This window comes from Helianthus annuus, chromosome 11, assembly GCF_002127325.2.
Source record: "Helianthus annuus cultivar XRQ/B chromosome 11, HanXRQr2.0-SUNRISE, whole genome shotgun sequence".
In the NCBI taxonomy this organism is placed as follows: domain Eukaryota; kingdom Viridiplantae; phylum Streptophyta; class Magnoliopsida; order Asterales; family Asteraceae; genus Helianthus; species Helianthus annuus.
Window position 1 is genome coordinate 98,004,474 of NC_035443.2, and position 14,969 is coordinate 98,019,442.

At 40.5% G+C, this 14,969-nt stretch overlaps 1 long non-coding RNA gene across 1 annotated transcript; it reads right to left on the minus strand.

Annotated features, from left to right (window-relative positions):
• Positions 1-10,157: 10,157 nt before the first annotated feature.
• Positions 10,158-11,798, minus strand: LOC118483720. The gene is made up of 3 exons (XR_004871195.1): positions 11,662-11,798; positions 11,218-11,528; positions 10,158-10,190 (listed from the first exon to the last, which is right to left on the minus strand). It is a non-coding gene; the product is annotated as an uncharacterized LOC118483720 (long non-coding RNA).
• Positions 11,799-14,969: the final 3,171 nt, after the last annotated feature.

A 14,969-nucleotide genomic window follows, 5' to 3' on the forward strand; every position in this document is an offset into this window, starting at 1 on the left:
TGGAAAGAAAGGAAAACTTGCACCTAGATACGTTGGACCATTCAAGATCGTCGAAAGAATCGGTAAGGTAGCCTACAGACTTGAGTTACCTCCTGAACTTGGAAATGTCCATCCAACCTTTCACGTGTCCAATCTCAAGAGGTGTTTAGCTGATGAAAACCTCCACATACCGCTTGACGAAATTCGTGTCGATAAAACACTGAAGTTTGTCGAGAAACCGGTAGAAATCATGGAACGTGAAGTCAAGTGGCTCAAACGCAAGCGCATTCCTTTGGTCAAAGTTCGTTGGGAATCTAAACGAGGACCCGAGTTTACTTGGGAACGTGAAGACCAAATGAAGGCAAAATATCCGCACCTTTTTCAATCAGTTTCCTCTAAATAAATTTCGGGACGAAATTTCCACAAGTAGGGGAGACTGTAACATTTGTGCCTGTAATCATCATGAACAGTTCAATTATCAATAAAATAATGTTATTTGATCCCAATGTTTGTTTCATTGTGTTTTACATTTTTCGTGTTTTGACTTTCGTTCAATTTCAAACTCTACATCGCTTTCTAGAGCATTATACGCAAACTGGTGCGTAAACGTACTCAGTTTAAAGCGACAAATACTCCGGAACATCAACATATACTCAACATACCTTAAATAACCTTTACATAACTTAGAAATAAGTTTTGAAGGCTTTGGTATAGCAAAAACAAGTTAATTCACTTACAGGGACTAAACTTGACAAACTGCGAAAGTATGCCAATTTGAACTGTAACGAACATTCCGGAACATGTCCATAAGTTAAACATACCATAAATATCCTTTACATAGCTTAGAAATAGGCTTTGAGAGGTTTGGTATGCTAAAACAAACTTTTGGATCATTCAGGGACTAAAAGTGTCAAAAAGTGCATAAGTTTGCACTTTCGCGCATAACTTACGTTCTGAATACATCCGGACATCCAAAAATTTATGTAAGCATCCTTATATTATGCCTTAGTGGTTGGCATGAGAAAAATCCATTCGTCGCGTCATTTGGATCGTCTTTCACGCTTATGCGCATTCCGTCGTAATTAAGCGAACATCGCGATCGTACGGCCAAACGAACCGACATCCGACATATTTTTGGGCATGCTTCATGTCCACAATGTTTAGGCATTATTTTAGGGCCTTAAAGATGGCTTTACAGGTCTTAAAAGGGCTGGAAATAGCTTAAAAACGCAACAGGGGCCAAATACGTAAATTCTGCAAGTGGTGCAGATCAGACGGGGCTAGGCGACCCGCGTAAGACCTGCACCCACTTTCACGCGGGCCGCGTGAACATGTCTGACAGAAGATTTTGCATTTAATGCAGAATCTGGCCTTTCGTTCGATCAAAGGGCGATGCCTTTTCACCCAAATGAAGGGCCAAGGGTCAAGTTCACTGAATTTAACCCCTGGACACATGTACGCACGAGATCAAGGCACGATATCCGATAAAACGATCCTAACGGTTCCACATTTCCTATAAATACCCCCCCTTTAGTGTAAAAATCACAAAATCAGATCTTGAAGCTCTAAGTTGAAACCATTGTTTCATACCTGAGCTATTTGGTCTTGATTTGCACTCGGGGACCCTCCGTAAGTCTTCTTTCGCTCTTTTATTCGCTTTTCGAGTCCGAAAGTCAACGTTTTGTTGACTTTCTGCATTGACCAGCTTATGGTCGATGCGAAGTTCATGGAACTTCATAACGTGAGCGTGATCACGATGGTTATGGTCCATAGTGACCATACCTACTGATCACCACGTTATCTAGGCTCGGTGACGAGTCGTAGTTTCGGCCAAAATGTGCATTCTTGCATGTTTTGTAACCAAACTACTCGTGGGCATCAAAGCCGTTTGTTTTGATGTCAAACCCGTTTCTAAACTTAGTTAAGCATGTTCTAACATGCTTAGCTCGTCACTTTTAGTTTAGTGCTTATATAGGGTCGTAAGGTAAGCGATCTAAACCATCGCTTATACTTTCGAACCCGACCCATTTGGTCGGTCATTAGGACCTGACCAAACACATTAGGTGACCATAGCTATAACCTTCCAAGGTTATACCTTGTGGTCACGATGTTAGGCGTTCCAGACGCGTTCTACGCGAACGACGCGTAAGGTGGCATAAGCTACCTAAACGGGTCGTGATGGACCGTAAGCACCTAGGTTAAGTTTCATTTTAGTATGTAGGCTTTTTTAAACCATATTACACGAGTCTCCATACTCGTTTGGTTTTCGAACCCGCGTACTGTCCGATCCTTCCGACTTGGTCCGGTATATTAACATAAGCTACCTATTAGGTGCCATTGATATCCCGTGATCTTTAGCATTATCTGGTTATTCTACAAGAACTCAAAGCAATCTCAGGTGAGTACATAGAACCCCTCTTTTACTGTTTTCCAACTGTTTTGGGGTGAAACACATGTGCCTACCTGTTACATTCATGCTTTCCATGTTTTCACATCATATGCCTGCTATGTTGTTAGTACATTATAGTACACGATTTCATTACATTTTATGCTATGTATGCCCATTGTGTGCGTACTTAGTACATTGATTTACATAAACATTTCTGTTGCATATGTTTACTCAGCATATGGACACATTGATTTACATGAACATTTCTGTTGCATATGTTTACTCAGCATATGGACACATTGATTTACATAAACATTTCTGTTGCATATGTTTACTCAGCATATGGACACATTGATTTACATGAACATTTCTGCTGCATATGTTTACTCAGCATATGGGCACATGCCTTCATTTTGTTATGACATTTGGTTTGTTTAACATGGGACAATACATTCATTAACATTAGCTACGCCGTTCGTTAGTAGGTAGTGGTACCATAGGAATTGACAACTCCCATTCCTGAAGTCCTGGGTTTGATAGGACTGGAAGGAATGACCGAATTCGATATACATAACTTAGATAAACCTTTAATTTGTTTAAGGGTTTATCGCCGCAGTCTCAAGGCTTGGATGTATGCATAGTTTACAATACCGCATAAATGTTAATATCAATAGAGCATGCATTTTCCGCAGAACATAACGTTGATTTAAACCACGTTTTACTTCAACGACTTGTTTTGTGCATATGGTTTAAGTTGATACATTTCGCTTACCATACATGATACATTTTGGGATGCACATTACATGATTTACATTGAACATAAACACGTCGACATTGACATACACATTTGGTGGTTTACATTTAAACATAAACATTTGACATGGTTTACAATAACACTTGACATTTGGTTTACACATGAACAATTTACATGGTGGATTGGTTTGGGTAAATGATTTAAGTAACGTGGCGTATGTAATATGATACAAACATGGTGGATACGCCGCTGGTACTTCCTATATATAAATGTTTGTATAATATTACATATCGTGGCGTTATCTAAGTCATTTCAGTTTAGACACATTACACTTTACATAAGTAACATATTCTTCACAAGACATTATTTTCACAAACAACTTATCTTATTCAACTCATTTTACTTGGTTATTCGTTTAACCTTGCACTTATCTATACATATCGTTTGATGTTATCGTTTTTCAAATGATTTACAAAGCAAAACGAATTACAAGGTTCATGACTGACTGTTATTAAACATTCTTTAAAACTCAACTCATGAATCCCATTTTCACAAAACCTATGTATCTCACAAGCATTTTTATGCTGACGTACCTACTTTCACATGTGTTTTCAGGAGCTATTCCATAGGGCGATGATCATGATTCTAGGGCGGACCTGTGCCTTAGAGCCTAAAAATGAAGTTGAACTAGCATAATTATGTTTTGATTTCCGTATTCTCTTTCTAAGACAATGTAACACCTTTGTTTATAAATAAAATACAACTTGTATGCCATGGTTATGGAACAATTTAATTCTGTCCACGACACTCCCCGGCGTTTTCCGCCGCGGTTGCATGTTATACGCGGCCGGGGTGTGACAGGTATGTGCCCAAAAGGGTGGGCTGAAGAGCCCTCTCCAGGCCTCGCTGGAGGTATAATCTGAGGGATCGGAAAGGTGAAATCATCGGATCGTGTCACGGGGATCTGAAGTGAGAAATCAGCATGATGTGCATCAGTGTGATGTGGGGGAAACGGTGGAACATCCTCGTCAGCAGGTATCCAACCGTGCTGAGCATCCTCATCGGGTGGATCCAGATGATCAGCAAACAGAGCGTGCTCAGGCTCCAGGGGAACAAGATCAAATGGAGCAATGGGGTCAACTGGTGCAACATGCTCAACTAGGTGGTCAACAGGGATATCAGCAATCAAAGGGGGATCAACAAAAGGTGGATCAACAACAGGATCATCGGCTATAACATGATCGTCAACAATCAAAGGAATGTCCACAAGGTGGTCACCAACAGGTGGGTCTGCTAATATGGGCTCATCAGGAACGTCGGCATGTACCAGGTCATGCTCATGTACAGGATCTAGAGCAACTGCCTGCTCTGGGGCCAAGGCAGGCTCTGGGTCATCAAAAGCCATATCAAAATCAAACTCTGGATCAAAGGGATCAACAGGATCAACGGGATCAACAGGGTCCTCCATATGCTGGTCCATAGGAATATACTCAATATCGTGGTCAGGATCAAATCCTGGAGGAAAAACGGGATCAGAATCCTCAATGTCGTCGTGCTCGAACACAAAGCTCGGAATGGGTGCGGCAGAAGATGCCTGATCGGGGTCCGAGTCGTGTACAAAATGCTGCGTGCTCACCTCGTGAGACGGTGCAGATGCCACAGACTCAAAGGAGTCTGGGACGGGTGAATGGGCGGGTGAGTCCTCAACAGGAGCACCAGCGATCATCAAAAGATTGCCAGCGGCAAGAGGGGCTGCATCAGGAATCTCATCCTCGAAAGGCTCGTCCTCAAAGAGATCAACATCGCCGTCAGCCTCGGCGTCGGGTAGCAAGTCGTATGCTGGATATGAAGCAAGGGGAATAGGAGCTGGAATCACAACCAGGGGAAGATACTCAGCAGGTGGGTCATCGATATGCTCATCAGCGCCATCGGGCAGAGCGAAGGGCTGGAAGTCATCATCATCGGTGCTGGTGAAGTCGGAGGTATGCACCTCGTGCTCTGAAGACACAATGTCGTCCGATACTATGGGTAAAGGTCCGGTGGTATCTGAATCACCCGTGGCTGGTGAGTCCATGGGTCTGTAACATAAACACAATCATGCACAAAAATCAGTAAATCAGGTAATCACACAAGTTACCAAGTATTAATCACATAATCCTCCTAGTCCCACTAGCCTCCCAGCCTCCCAGACTGTCCTTCCTAGTCCCACTAGCCAACTTTCCCAGCCTCCCAGACTGACTCCCTAGTCCCACTAGCAAACTTTCCCAGCCTCCCAGACTGACTCCCTAGTCCTACTAGCAAATTCTCCCAGCCTCCCAGACTGACTCCCTAGTCCCACTAGCAAATTCTCCCAGCCTCCCAGACTGACTCCCTAGTCCCACTAGACAACTACCTCGATCCATTAGATCGAGCATCGGCCTCCCAGACCGAGCCTTAGTCTCCCAGACCGAGCCTCAGCCTCCCAGACTGAGCCTAAAAATAATAAATAAAATATGCTCAACATTTGTTTATAAAAACGTTTTGGATCTGGACTTAAGTGGTATGCAGTAAAAATGTTTTCGTGAGAGCCCTAGTGATCATAGTCTAGACTCAAGAAGGAATCCTAGTTCGCTATGATCAGAGCTCTGATACCAAGCTGTCACACTCTGGCTTTGCGGAAGCGTGGTTATTTTGGTGTGACTTCTTAATACCATAGCTTAATCATAACAAGCTATATGAATTAAAAATATGCAAGATCATCCATTAAAAATAAAATATCGAAACATTATCTTAACGGGTTAACACCCAACAACCATAAACTTGTCTAATCATTACAACCCAAACATAACATAAACATGATCCAAGGACTGTGACTTGTCCAGGAAAGAGTCACATTCCCCGAACCCTGGATGACCCTGGTGACTTATGCAACGGAAAACATGCCATACCGTGCCAGATCTTTAATTCCCTGAAATACATGTAAGTTGAAAAATCAACAATAATGTTGAGCGAGTTCATGCGATAGTGAGTAAATAAACCTTTATCTTTATAAAAAACCTGGTATGTAGCAAATAAGGAAAAAGAGATCACCAATGGTTTGCAAGGCCATTGATATGTGTGAAATGCAAGTAGGAAGGCTCAAACCTAGCAAATTTATGCGTCGGGAACAAAGTCATCCCAAGGTCCGTTATGCTGGACCTGGGACTGGGCTCGCTACACCCAAATAGATCTACCGCTCCTGCCCCTCGGTCCTACCCTGAGGATTAATGACCTCAAGTTTCCGCCTACCCATTCACATGATCTAAAAGTAACCCTCCTTACGCTAACCATACCATGTAATAAGTAATCATAATCATTGTAACATGTATTTCACCCCCGCAGTTAGAAAACTGAAAACAGTTAAGAGAAAAGGGGGACATGAACTCACAGTCAGTGCGTCGCTAAATCAAGCACTCCAAATGTCCGAAAGCTGTGCAACGACCTACATGTGCTAATTCTATTAGACGGATGGCCGTGCTTTAGCTTTATAGTTTAATTTTTGGGAAACAGTTAGACAACTGTTCCTTGTATATATTTGGTAGTTAATCTCCTTCCCAAGGATGGGGGAATTAATACATGCGCGTTTATAATATTAAGTCTCACTTAATATATTTTACTTCTCATTCCAAAATATAATTATTTTTCTCAAAAATATTATATTTTCTCTTCACTTAATACTTCCAAAAATAACACGTTGACAAGACACACGTTCATGAATATTTCCGCATAATGTGTAAGTTACGTTTTAGTAATCGTGTGGTAATAGTAATTACTGTTGTAACTTATATGTTTGTCGTGTAAGTGTTTGTGTTATTTTGGGTTCGTCAACGTTTGTAAATATTATTTTTACTCAAAAAATAATATTTATATATTTTCACAAAATAATCATAAACAGTGTGGTGAAAAATATATTTATCGAATAAATATTTACCACGTTTAGTTTTGTGAAAAATCCCACCTCCGATTATTTAATAAATAAAGTCATGGCGAAATATATTTGAAAATATATCAAAAATAGTCTAACACTTGTAAATAATTCTAAGTGTTAGATTTTAGAAAAATTTCGCCAGAGTTTCCCCTGTAACTGGAGGTGGCCACGCTTTCAAGCGTATCATTTTCTTTTACAAAAATCATTCCAACACTTCTTTAAATCAACCAATCAATTTCCGATACTTCAAACTAGTTTCAACACATCAAACTTGTAGACTAGTATGTAAAATCGCATTATTACATGAACTTGTAGTTTTTCCGAAAGTCATAGTGTAGATCACCTTATATTTAGTGGATCTATGTATAAAATAGTTTAGTCTTGTAAAAACCCCGTTTTTAAAACAAACCATCCTTTACAACTTCCCGACAACTTTTATAAAAATTGTTACTTTGTCGGATCTTTCGTTTCACAAGTGTTTATACACTTGTAGTTTGTAAAAATCATATTTGTTAACATGTCACCCAACTTTTATAAAACATGATTTTCTCGACACTTGGTTCTACGAATATACCACTTGTACATACGTAGATCGGCTCGTTTTAAATACTATTTTACAAGTCAAAATACTTTTACACAAGTTCATGTTTCTCGTGTGGTGGAGTTTCACCTTTTATCCCTCGTACCGACAAAAACAAGCTTATGTCAAGATCTATGATCTTAACAAAGTCGGGTTAAACGATGATAAGAGCCACCACATCGTAGATCGGGCCTCAAAAATCAACATATTCGAATACTACAACATTTACACATGTTATGAGCTTTTAACCAACAATATTCGAGTTTTAGTAGACTTTATAGATTCAAAACGCATGATTCCGACTTTTAACCGTTAAAAATCATATTAACCACTTTAGATACGATCGAGAGTGAGTTTTAAACATTATACCTCTAGCTCGGGGCTAGGGAAGAATCTAGTCGAAAATGGCGTGGATAAAAGCAAAGAAACGAGGTCCTTCAACTTCCGCTTGCTTCAAGGCTCCTTATACGTGATCCTCGACACTTGTATATACTTGGAACTTGCAAGATGGAAACCGAAATGGATGGATGGATGTGAGGTGCTCTCGACCGAGAGTGGGAGGAGAGGAGAGAGTGGGAGTGAGTTGGTGATTTGTGAGGTGTGATCTCTAATGTGTGAAGTGAAGGGTTTTTATAGAGAAAATCAAGGCTATCGTCCATCGGTCACCATGTCCTCTAGATATGGAACAAGATTATATAAAATATTCAAAAGGTGTACTCCCTTGTCCCTTGGTTTGGCCGATTTCTTTAAGGGGGGGGGGGGGTCACTTGGTTCGATCTCAATTGCTTAGTTAGTGTTTAGTTACGTTAAGTGGGTTAACTTTAGAGATTAACCCCGTTAGTTGCATGATGCGTTATAAAGCGGGTGTTAGGGTAATCAGGGACCCTAACTGGCTCAGAAAAGACTAATAATATTTTTGGCAATATTTTTGTGTTCCGGGTATAGTCCGGTTGTTCGGTTGGATAGTAATCCGTTAAAGTGCTTAAGTAATCCCTTAAGCGTCGTAATTAATATTTTTAGCGACACAATTTATTCTGCAAAGTGTCAGGAATATTTCCTCATGTTTTGGCACTTTATTAGTTAGCTAGAAGCTAGTGTGTTGATAAAAGTGCTGTGGTTCGTGCTCAGAGTACGTTTTAGGCACATCCAATCTCTGTATCTTATTCCTAGAGACGCAGTTTAACAACCCTTGTATCCCTACACACACTATGGGTGTAGTAAAATATTTCTGGCTCATACAGGCCTTTAGTGTCACACCCCGAAATTTTCAGAGCATTGGCGTGACTGGACTGGTATCTTCATTGCACAGCGGAAGCAAATAAGCTAAGTCTTTTAGAAATTGAACGCCCACTAAGTACTCGACTCTTCATGGTCCTCCTATTCCAACCGTGCTTTGTCTTAGAAATGCAACCTGAGAAAGAACATGCGAAAAAGTCAACATAAAGTTGAGCGAGTTCATAGTTTGTTTGTAAAAGATCTGAAATAAATCTTTTGAATTGTGAAAGGTTTGAAATAAATCTTTGGTAACCGGTTTTTGAAATAGTATTGAGAAAATGAATTTAAAAATCATTTTCTTGCCAAGTTATATGGAAACGTTGTGTTTGTAACACGTTATGTTCATAAGACCATGTATTTGTAAAGCCTTGTCTTTGTAATGTTCGCATAACCGTCAATGCCCACCCTGACTTTGACTCCATACCCCCATAATTCTTTGTATTTGTATAAAACATGGTAGTTAATTTGTATGAACAAGAAGTTTCCGTAAGTATAAAATCCCTGGTATGTAGCAGTGTAAGAGGACTTGTGATCACCAATGGTTTGCAAGGCCACTGACATATGTGAAGTGCAAATAGGGAGACTCAAACCTAGCAGATTTCGCCACGGCAAAGTATGTGGACAAAGTCACCCCACGGTCCGTTTCTAGTTTGGCCGGGGGCTGGGCTCGCTACACCCAGATAGATCTACCGCTCCTGTCCCTCGGTCCCTCCATGAGGACTAATGGCCCCATGTTGTTCCTATCCACTCACATGATCGTATAACACCTCCTTACGTTAACCATACCATGTAAAAATTTTTCGTAATTACTGTAACATATATTCCACCTCAGCCACCCTGGCTGAGCCTCCCCAGCCACCCTGACGTAGCTTTCCCAGCCACCCTGACTGAACTTTCCCAGCCACCCTGACTGAACCTTCCCAGCCACCCTGACTGACTCCTTAGTTATGAAAAATCATTCATATTTCGAAAATAAGCATTTGTTTTGTAAAAACCGGTATGTTTAGTATAAACCTTTCGTAAATCGTTTGAGTTCCTCGAAATCCATTCGTGATATGATTTAGAAATACGAGTTTTGCGTTTGTCCAAAACTTTGTATGTTTCTGAAAATTGTGCATGTCTTTCCACCCCGAAAACATTTACAAAAAGAATGTAAAACAGTAGTAAAAAGTGGGGGTTATGAACTCGCCTGAACATTCCTGTGCAAAGCTAGCTAATTACGACTTCGATGATGTCGTTTCCAAGACGTGGCTTGCTAGCGTGCATTCTACAATGTTCCTAACATGGAATATCTAATAAGTTTCTAAGCAAAAACGGTAACTACGTGTTACCGAGCTCTACCGAAACGTTAATCGAATGATTCAACGGTATGTCGTTAACTTAATGGAAAAGATTAAGTTATACGTGTTAAGTCTCGATTAATGTTAGCAGCAATAAGTCTTGAAAAAGACTTAGTTTCCGAGAGACTTAAAATAAATAAATAAATATTTATATAAAAATATAAATATATCGTTATCATCGCGCTAGACGTCTCGAGTAGTCGTACGTGTAAAAGAATATTTCTATGAAAATATCATATAACAAACTCGTATTGCGTTTCGTATGAAAATAATATATAATAACTTGTATTATATATATCACGTCTTGTGTATATTTGCCAACAATATACGTATATGCCGTTTAGGCGTATAAAATAAATATGAAGAGTTATATTTATCTTATAGAGGAATCGTCGAGTTGTTATGTTTGAAAATAAATATATAACCCATATTTATTTTTGTAAAAGAATTCGTGTTGTACGATATTTGGAATAAATATATAACTATATTTATTTTGAATAGAATCCGAGTTGTTCGTTGTTTGGAAATAAATATAACTGAATATATTTATTTTATAAAACCATCAAGTTTTGTTATTTTGTAACGCGGTTTGTCGAAATGTTATAAACATGCTTTGTAGGTTATGTAATGTCGTCGAAAGTAAGTATATATTTGTATTTGTTTTCATAGAAGGTTGTTTAGATTTTATAATAAAATGCCCTTTGTGTTTGCGGATTTTCTCAAAAAAAACGGGCAGAGTTTCCTCTGTTTTTTGGATGCCCCGACAACACAAGTTGTCTTTATATTTTCAAAATCAAATCAATACTCAACAATAATTACGTATCATCAATTTATAAAAACGAAATAATAAATCAAAGTACTCTTTAACTATTACTTTCGTTATTTTGTTTGGTTCGAGCTCGTTATCACGTAAGTATAAATCACGAAAATACTAAACGTGTCATTATTTTTTACCAAGTCTTCATGTCGAAACGCGGACTAAGTTGACCCGGGTTGACTCGCTGAGTTGACTGAGTCAACCGGGTTTGACCCGAGTTGACCGAGTCAAAACTGAAGCTGACCGAGCTGCTTGACTGAACTGGCCGAGTCAACTCAGTTGACCCGGTTCGACTGAATTTGACCCGTTACACCACATCTTGACCAAACATAAAGCCTGAACACTTGAGCCACTGACCCGATCCCGAGCCACAACTGAATCAGACGAAATCTGAGTTGTGACCGTGAATACCCACCATCATCTTTAACATTAGGCCATTGTCATCATCCTGTTTAACAGTAGGTTATCACCATGGTCATTTTGGCATCATTGGAGAAGAGAACATAGGAACCGCATCACCGGCCTATAACTTTCGAAACAAAAGATTTCAAACTAACAGAAGAGAGTTGAGAGGGGTTTACCGGAAAACTTAACGGATAAAGGCTAAGACCGCCGGTTAAAATAACCGACCGCCGGACAATGAAGCCGACCGCCGGTCCGCCGGTTCTCTTTCTCTCCTTCTGTACATTTCTGTCTCCCTGTTTCTACATCACCGCCGCCGAACGCCACTGCCGCCGTCGGAGACACCAGCCGCCGTGAGCGGCGGCACCGCTCCCACTCCGCCTCATCTCTCTCTCTCTCTTTGTTCTCTCTCTCCTCTTCTCGTCTCTCACTCTTCTCAGTCCCTCCCTAACTTTCTTTGCTTCGTCATAGCACCACCACCAAACATGGTGCTGGTGGTCGACCGGTTACACACAACGAAGGAGGGGGGGGTGGGTCGGATATCGCCACGCGCCGCCGTATGCCACCACCATCTGGTGGCAGCCGATAATCAGGGGGGGGGGGGTGTCGAGCTGTGAGTGATGGATATTGTGGTTGGATGTTTTAGAGAGAGATGGAAGAAGTCTCTGTGTTTGTTTGTGAGAAATAGGAGAGAGAGAGGATCGAGAGGTTAGGGGGGTATTTGACTGTGTGTGAGTTTTTGTGTCTGCACAAAAGAATAAGGGCATGACCCCTATTTATATACTTGAATATGGGTTTTACTTAGTGGTTAATTTAATTACTTTCCAAAAATTTATTATCCATAAGTCATTGTGTTCCAATTTTTGAGACAACAATCCTTATAGGGATTTTGTTTAGATTTGTAAGATTTTATACGATCTTGTAAGATTTTGTACAGGTTTTGTAGGAAAACTTTTAATATGTGTAGGTTTGGACTTGGGCTTGGGCCCAGGGCCTACAAGCCCATCTCATGTGTAGGTGGCCCGTAATTCCTACGAGACCTGATAACGCAACGCAAGCTCCATAAGCATAAAATATTCATGTAACATCCATATTTGTCGGCGTTGTCAGTATTTCGTGCGGTATCAGTCCGTTGTCGCGTCATATTTAGCCGATTTCCCATAAATCACCACACGCGCGTTGTAGAGCTGATTAAACGTTCCTGGGCGCTCCAAGGGCCTGGTTAAGGTAATTAGCGTCGTAAACATTATTTATTATCGCGTTAATCGCATGTTAATTACGTAATTAGGTGCCGTAAATCACGGGTTGTCACATTCTCCCCCTGTTACAGAAATTTCGTCCTCGAAATTTTAGACTGTGTTATCTCCTCGGAATTGTGTTATTCGCAGGTAAGTCCGAATAATAACAAAGTGAATGAACGCGTAATCGAAACAAGACTTATTCGAGTCATGTGAATTCAAGGACATTCCTTCACAATAGGAATCCCAACGGTTTAAAAGAAATGTGTCTCAGTAACTGATGTCAAAGGAAACGAGACGTATAGGTACAGTCACTAATGTGACTAAGTTAACAGGGATTCAACAATGAACAGGAACTTCGACCAATCGAATTCCATATGAACGTTTACAACGTGTAAATGAGTTCTAGAAGCAATAACATCCACTGGATGAACTTAGAATCAACAATCTCAAATGTAATAATTTGCATGAAACGTTCGATCGTGATCAGCGCAAGCTGCAAGTCATACCGACGCCACAAGGTGTCGCAATGAATGAAACAATTCAATAATAGGGGTGATCGAACAAGTATCACCTGTGTTGCACGAAACGATCGATCATGATTAGCCCAAGCTACAAGTTTGCACCAACACCACAAGGTGTCGTAACGATTTAAACAATCTAATAATAGCGGTGATCAAACGAATTCACCGTGTTCGAGGTCAAATGAATGCGCAATAAGGGAATCTGAGAGTTTGTTTCAAATGACATCATAGAATTTTCAATTGAAAATGAAACATCAAAGAAATAATGTTCTCGATCACAAAACATTCACTCGATGTTGAAAGGACCGTTAGGAGGTACATAGGAATATAAAAATGAATTGGTGTACCATTTTCTTAACACACTATTGTATCAAGACAGCTTTGATATAATAAATCGAAGCGGATTTAAAGCAATCAATAAATAAATATTTAAATCCGTGCATGAGATGCCGAAACGAGTTTAGCGCAAGCTTCAAATAAGTGAAAGATACCACCCCAAGGTGTCGAAATCAACAAACAATTTAGTGGAGTCGATTGTCAAACAAGTTTACTTCGACTTGGAACAAATAAAACATTTGTTAAAACAAATTTTTGAATATGATGCCCTCAACACATCATATGACGCTCTGAAGTGAATATGTGTAATGGACAAGTTCAAACAATTGAACTTGGTTTTAGCGCAATCCGACAATAAACATATGTATCAACAAGAAAACTTTCGGCATGGTCACAATGAAAAACCATGTATGTAACTTGTAAAGAAATGATCGTGATACAATGACCATTAAGAGGAGTAGAGATGCGAAAATCTACTCAGTGAGCGTGAAATTCGAAATTTCAATAATAGAAATTTGAGGACTTTACCTGGGGTTTCGTGTGACGACCAATTGTTAGGTGACATTATCGTCGTTAACCGAATTAGGGGGGATGTGGAGACATACGTCTTTTCCTTGGAGTGATTCGTGTCGTTGCAGGATCGCGTGACAAGTTGTCGTTTCCTGGCCGTTAGTTCTCCTGCTGACAGGAATCTAGCGTCGTCGTTGAGTTGCGCCATCGCGTCTTTTCAAAGGCCTCGCCTTGATAGTCGTATGTGACGTACTTCAACCTCTGTTGATGTAAGATTAAGTTCCACGTATACCTGTGCACTAGCGTCGTGTGCCATGTAGAAGGTGATGTACCCCGACATCCGTGGACGTAAAAAATTGAGTTCCATGTATTCCCGTGCGCTATCGTTTTGTTATGCGTAGGCTGCCTGCTCGGGGAGTTAAAATATCATAGACAATGTGGATAATAGTGTGTACCCGAGTTAATATTCGCGATTCCTACGTGATGTCCATGCACAAATAATCGATCATATACGCATGTTAGTCATCAATAAGCAATCAAGTAATTCCCCTAGTCCCACTAGTCTATCCTCCCAGCCTCTCAGACTGAATCCCCTAGTCCCACTAGACTATCCTTCCAGCCTCTCAGACTGAATCTCCTAGTCCCACTAGACTATCCTTCCAGCCTCCCAGACTGAATCTCCTAGTCCCACTAGACTATCCTCCCAGCCTCTCAGACTGAATCTTCTAGTCCCACTAGACTATCCTTCCAGCCTCCCAGACTGAATCTCCTAGTCCCACTAGACTATCCTTCCAGCCTCTCAGACTGAATCTTCTAGTCCCACTAGACTATCCTTCCAGCCTCCCAGACTGAATCTCCTAGTCCCACTAGACTATCCTC